Here is a 6,531-nt window from a genome sequence, read left to right as displayed (position 1 = left end):
CAGGCCACAGCCCGGTGCACCGCGGTTCAGCTTAATCGAACTCCCTCAATGAAGCGCGTGGCGCGTAGTTCATGACATAAACCAATCCCCTTCTAAAACAATAACACCCCAATCGGTGCTCAAAAATTTACAGCCTCCTTCAAGAGTTTGTCCAATCAGATCTGTCTAATTAGTATCCAGTCTCGGTAGCCTGGGCATCCAATGAAAATCCAATGTCCTTCCACGTTGCTCGCTTCCGAGGACCGATACCGCGAGAGCAGGCTAGGCCGCAGTTCGTCTGTATTGCGGTGAGTGCAACTGTACTGGCAGTGCCTTCACGCCAATTCATTCAGTTGCAGCAACCCATAAAACGGAGGACAAGAGGCGGTCTGTGCTTTTACATTGAATGGAGGACGAGCACAGTTTTCTCCGGCTCTGAAAGCGTCCCTTTCAATTGCGACACATACTGTAAGTATTGACGGCTTCTCAGTGTGTCGGATGGTATGGATGAAAACACAGGCTATTTTTCTTGGGTTCCGGGGTGTTTATGTAATATTTTCTTGTAGATCGCGTGCAAACATGGCTCTTGAATTACCTTTCTCGAGTCTACGGCGGTGTCGTTTTCGGCTGTCGTGCCTGTTAGTCTGTTGCGAAGATACGGTGGAGAGACAGCATGGGAGACCTCATGTGCGAGCCGCAGTATGATGAAAGGGATACATTGTAAGGTTCTGGTGGCGGGGAACGACACGATTAGTTGACAGAATTCACGGTTGTCCAGTTCAGCGTTATATCAGTCATTTGGACAGTTCGCTTGGTGAGAATTTATGAAAAATGTTGATTTTCTCTAGATTTCGTCTTAGAAGTAAACTACCAAGCCATCAGAATTTGACCTGTAAAAGATAGCGGTTGAAAAGCCACAGTCATGGGTTTTTAACAAAATTAGATATTTCAAAATGTAGCCAATTTTTCTCTGAATAAAACGAAAGCACCAAATTGAAATGTGGTTGGGTACCTTGCAAAGTTGTGCCAGGCTATTATAGCCCATACAAAACCTGTCTTATGGGTTTTCAGTAGGACACTTATTTAGGTTAAATCATGGTTGTATGGTTGTGCTTAACCATGCGATGTAACTGAATCATGTATAGCCTACAATTTATGCTACTGAGTTGGTTCAAGAAATGTTCGGTGTTCTTGTTGAATTCAATAGGCCTGTTGACTGTGTTTGGGACAAATGGGTGCTTGAAGTAGATATTGAATAGTTAACCAATTCATTAGTGTAATGGGGAAAAGTAGATTTAGGCATCCCCCTATTCCCACAAATTGAATAGTCTGCCAAATTGAAGTTGGAAAGATGATGGTATAAATCAGAGTTGCCCAACCCTCTTCCTGGAGATCTACTGTCCTGTGGGTTTTCAGTCCAGCCCTAATTTAACACCCCTGATTCAACTTATTAGCTGCTCAACAAGACCTTAACTAGCTGAATCAGATATACTAAATTAGGGTTGGAATGAACCTACAGGACAGTAGATCTCCAGGAAGCGGGTTGGGCAGCCCTGCTCTAAGTAATCCACGAGGGTTGCCTACTGCAATCACAAACTATCAATTGATAGTGTGTCAGCAAACACGCCACTGTTGCCAGATTCAGCACAAGAGTCGATCACCATGTCCAAACACATGTTTTTCTACTAAACACTCTTAGGTGGGCCTGTCCTCATCAATTTACACTTAATCTCATTACATTTGCTGCAGCCCGGTACTAATTGCTGTGATGACAGTTTTCCATGCTTAGAGGGGCATAGGCTCTGAGCCATGGATACCTTGCCAAACCTGTGCTGTGCCTAGCCCAGCTCAGTTGCCCGGGGCACTTTTGCTGGACCGTTTAATTTACCTTCCACTCTGCCTCGTTATTAGCGTGTTACAGCGACGGGGGAGCTACCTGAGGCAAACAAATGGCTGCTCAGCGTCACCACAAAGAGCAAGGGCCTCCGTTAACCCCGTAGTGGCTGATCGGAAGCAGGCTGCAGCCGCCTCCGCTGCTCAAGCACATTACATCAGCCGTCACTCATTCACCCGCCTGTTCAGGACCCTGGCGCTTTCAGTCAGCTCTCCATACGTCCCCGAGGACTATGATGTAATTTCAGATGTATTAAATGCATCATTGCTAGCATTAGCAGCCTTATGACCTATTCACATTACATCTGAGCAGTCCGTCTGTGCCAGATGTCATTCATTTCAATGGGACCGTCCACACAGTGTTGCCAACTCCTCAGTAAGGAAAGTAGCTATTGGCTGTCCTAAAAGTCGCTAGAAGTCGCTAAAATGACATCATCACCTAATTTGCATAATTGGCCATGTGCATGTAATTGTGATGGATGCTGTAGGAGAGAGGAATAACGTTGTGGGAGAGACAAAAAGTGAGTAAAAAACACCCTACATTTACATCCCGCCCTGAATGTAAGCCAGGGTGGGATCAGCCAGCGGCGGCTTCCCGCATGCGCAATTGATTTGCAGTCTGGATGCGGAGGGGTGAACATCTCCTGCTCTGACTGCAGCTGGGAGGGACTGGGCCGCCTGTGAGTGCTTTGGGACGAGCACCCGCTGCTCGTTGAGAAGAGTAAGAGCGATACGTGCTTTCACGTCAGTCTCCAAAAGTCTCCAATAACACCAGAAAAAGTCGCTAGATTTGTCGCTAGTCGCTTTTTTGAAAATGTGTCGCTAGAGGGGTCTGAACTCGCTAAATATAGCGACAAAGTCGCTAAGTTGGCAACACTGTGTCCAAAATGGAGTGGTATAGCAGCGCCCTTTTGCCGTTCTAGGCTCCGTTACGAAACAGATGCCGCGTACTTTGATTTTTTTCAAACTTTGCGTCATCTTAAGTGTAGCCAGAGTCAGTCAATAGAACAGGAAGTTACCAAACCACAGAACAAGTTGAACATATGTGGTTTTCGGCGAAGCCATTATGGGATAGCTAGCAACTTGTAAACAATTACCCGTTCTTATAAGTGAGTACTATTTTAATAGTAATGTTAAATAATACACATTGGCTGTAAACCAGTTATATTATAGACAGTGTACAAAACATTAAGAACACCTTCTTAATATTGAGTGGCACCACCCCTATTGTCCTCAGAACAGCCTCAATTTGTCAGGGCATTGACTCTACAAGGTTTCAAAAGCGTTCCATAGGATTGCTGGCCCATGTTGACTCCAATACTTCCCACAGTTGTATCAAGTTGTCTGGATGGCCTTTGGGTGGTAGACCATTCTTGATACGTACAGGAAACTGTTGCGCGTGAAAAACCCAGCAGCGTTGCAGTTCTTGACACAAACCATTGTGCCCGGCACCTACTACTATACCCCGCTCAAAGGCACTTAAATCTTTTGTCTTTCCCATTCACCCTCTGAATGGCACACATACACAATCCATGTCTCAATTGTCTCAAGGCTTAAAAATCATTATTTAACCTGTCTCCTCCCCTTCATCTATGCTGATTTGAAGTGGATTTAACAAGTGACATCAATTAAATTTTTTACATTTTAGTCATTTAGCAGACGCTCTTATCCAGAGCGACTTACAGTTAGTGAGTGCATACATTTTTCATCAATAAGGGATAATAGATTTGACCTGGATTCACCTGGTCAGTCTACGTCAAGGAAAGAGCAGGTGTTCATAATGTTTTGTACACTCAGTGTATAGGGTGTCCACCCACTGCCCAGAGTGGGTGAAAACGAACTTTGGTGATAAAATGTCACTTTATGTTATAAAATACATTTTACAAATATGATACCTTTTTTATACATTATATCCAAAAAGTTGGATTTCGTAACCTAATACATCTGATAATAAGCACCTAGCTCTGAAAAAAGTAACTAAACGAAACATGTTTTATTATCACCTGAAACAATATGTTTCTCCTGTCTTGAATGAAAAGGTCATCTTTTTTTTAATGAAAAGATCATAAATGAGATCGCTGACCAGAGATTAGGCTCTCCTCCATCTTGTTTTGCAGTGTGAAACCATATGCTCTCCGTCTAGTAGCGGGCGTGAAGATGACGTACGGCCTAATGAAATGCATTATGGTGGCCAGGCTATGCTCATTTCAGCCATAAAAGGATACTGTCCTTGTTCATTTTGGTTACAGTCAGGCTATATTTTCAAGAAAGCCAGAGAGACGAGAACCCTGATTTCTTACTGACTGTTGACAAACCTTTTCACCTTCTTTCCAATAAACCTTTACACTTTCACCGCTGATCTTTCATCCAAACTCTGGGGGGGAAAATGTGTCTAGTCTTTCTCTTATTGGTAGTCCATTTAGAGCTGAAGTTGATCACCACATGACCACAGAAAGCCACACTGTTTTCTTTGAGATCTGTTAAAGGCATGACCTGGCTCTTTGTTGATCTACAAACCAGAAGTGAGAAGCTCATGGCAAGCACAAAGTTACTGATGCTGCAGCCACACGGTTCAACCACAATAAGGCAAAACGTTCACACATGAGCGCGCCGTCAATGTTGACTTTCAACAAACATCCCGGCAACTTTGCTTTGCCGTAGAGTTTCAGCGATTGGGGGAATGGGTCACCTATATGCTCCAGCTTGCTGATAATCACATTGGACCCGCTTCATGCTCATCATTAGACATCGTCATTATTATGAGGCAGATGTAAGGGCAGGGAAACCCCAACATCGAGTAACGTGTGTTTCATATTTTCTAGAGTTCGGGGTAATCTTTAGAATTTTTATTTAACCTCTGTTTGCTATTTTCTCATTTGAAGGTGGCAAGTTGGATTTGAACCCATAATGAGCAGTGCTTTGATTAGTTAGTTTTTGTTCATTAGGTAGGCCTATGTTGCCATAACCAGAATGAAGGGGTGCAGATCATCGATCTGGTGATTAGGCTATGGATGACCTTCCTGTCTCGCATATGTCCGCTAGCGACTAAAAAATACCCCACCCCTGTGGGGCTGATATTATTATTATTTCACCCTGACTATATGGAGGCCAGTTCCATGTAACCGTTCTATGTGAATAGGACAACAATATTTGAACACTTTCACTACACAGAAGTGTCTCTGAAGATCTGTTTTCATAACATGACTTAGGCCTTCAGTTTGACATAACGCCATTGCAGTGTTTGTCATATCTTTGACTACCATATGCTCAATTTGCAGGGACACAACGATGGCCTCTTGCGTCAAATGGGCCTGCAGAGACATCAAATGAGCAAGGCAAGAGGCACTTTCACCTGGCAATGTCCTTTTTGGTGTAGTGAAAGCTACCAGCACTAATTTTGAATACATTACATTAAATTTGCGTGGAGCACTGTACCCTTATTAAGAGGCCCTGCCCAGAAAATAAGTTAATGTATGGTATGATGCACAGAAATAATGAGCCTTAGAATGAAGCAAGGCAGGGCCTCATTGTCACACAAGGCTGTGTCCTCGTTTTCTTTATCTGCAAGCCTCCGCTTTAGTGTAGCTGAATCAGTTATAGTGTGGCATATCCATTTGTTAAAAGAAACCCCATGCTATTCCAAGTTGATTGAAGTAAACTGGGTTTGGAAAAGGAAATCTCAAAGGATATTCCTCTGGAGCCGGAAGAAGGAGCCAAATGAATCACCTTGCTCGCGTTTGAAGCTTCAGTCGTAAGAGATCTCAGATAACCTATCCTCTGACGTATTATGTCTTCTCCTTTTGTGTATTTGTTTTTTAAAGGTTCCGGGAGAACGTTGATAAAAGCAGTCATCCCCACTGCACTTACACTCCCTTGATTCCACCGAGGGTAAAAAAAAAAAAAAAGACCAGTGACGAATAACAAGGTAAATGTTTCCTTTGAGTTCCTAATGAGGAACATAAGCATTGAGGCTTAATGAAATCTCTTCACGTGAACGAGGGGCTAGTTGTGGCGGGATCTGAATTTTGCCATTTGTTGCTGTTTTTTCACCTCCTACAGGGGTGACTGAGGGGAATTCTTAACGGAGCAATAACCTCTCACATGACTGAAACCGAATTGGGTCATTGGGTGTTAAGTGGCCCTAAACTCTGCTCTTCTGAAAAAAAGGTGGTCTATAGGTAAAGGGATTATTCATGCTAAAAAATGGCACAGGATTTGAACAGTTGAATAAGTAAATCTGGTTGCTGGTTAACATTACCATGTGTCCGACAACCAGAACCATACAAATTTAAGCAGACCACACATACAAGTCACTGTTGTGTACAGATACAGTTGCCCCACATGCCGTCTAAGCTTAAGTCATTGACATTGACTCTTGGATTGTTCATTTGCGGTGTGTTTTGTTTGGGGAAAGGGGGTGACTCAAACGGAAATTAAATGCGGTGGTTTGAAGAGTGAATTTACTGGGCTGGAAGTATTGGCTTTTCGATGGGTCTCTGGTAGTTGAGGGGCGTTTGTGTGTGTGTGTAGGGGTAGTCTAATTGCGTTGCAGTGTGTGTCCCGGGGAGGGAGGAACATGTTTTGAAGGGGGGTTGTCAGTGCGAAGGGGGGTAGTTGCTGTTGGGTGTAGGCTGGGATCGACGGGACCCCATCCTGCTC

The 6,531-nt window shown here is 43.8% G+C and overlaps 1 protein-coding gene across 2 annotated transcripts in view; it reads left to right on the top strand.

Annotated features, from left to right (window-relative positions):
- Window positions 1-256: 256 nt before the first annotated feature.
- LOC121536650 (double-stranded RNA-specific editase 1-like) overlaps window positions 257-6,531 on the top strand; it is a 174,461-nt gene continuing 168,186 nt past the window's right edge. For both annotated transcript variants that reach the window (XM_041844063.2, XM_041844062.2), the window contains exon 1: window positions 257-447. The gene's annotated coding sequence lies outside the window, so the exon portion shown is untranslated. The remainder of the gene's footprint in view (window positions 448-6,531) is intronic.

The sequence above is a fragment of the Coregonus clupeaformis genome, chromosome 23 (genome assembly GCF_020615455.1).
Source record: "Coregonus clupeaformis isolate EN_2021a chromosome 23, ASM2061545v1, whole genome shotgun sequence".
In the NCBI taxonomy this organism is placed as follows: domain Eukaryota; kingdom Metazoa; phylum Chordata; class Actinopteri; order Salmoniformes; family Salmonidae; genus Coregonus; species Coregonus clupeaformis.
Note: the sequence above shows the minus strand (reverse complement) of the source record. Positions and strands in the feature narration are given on the sequence as shown.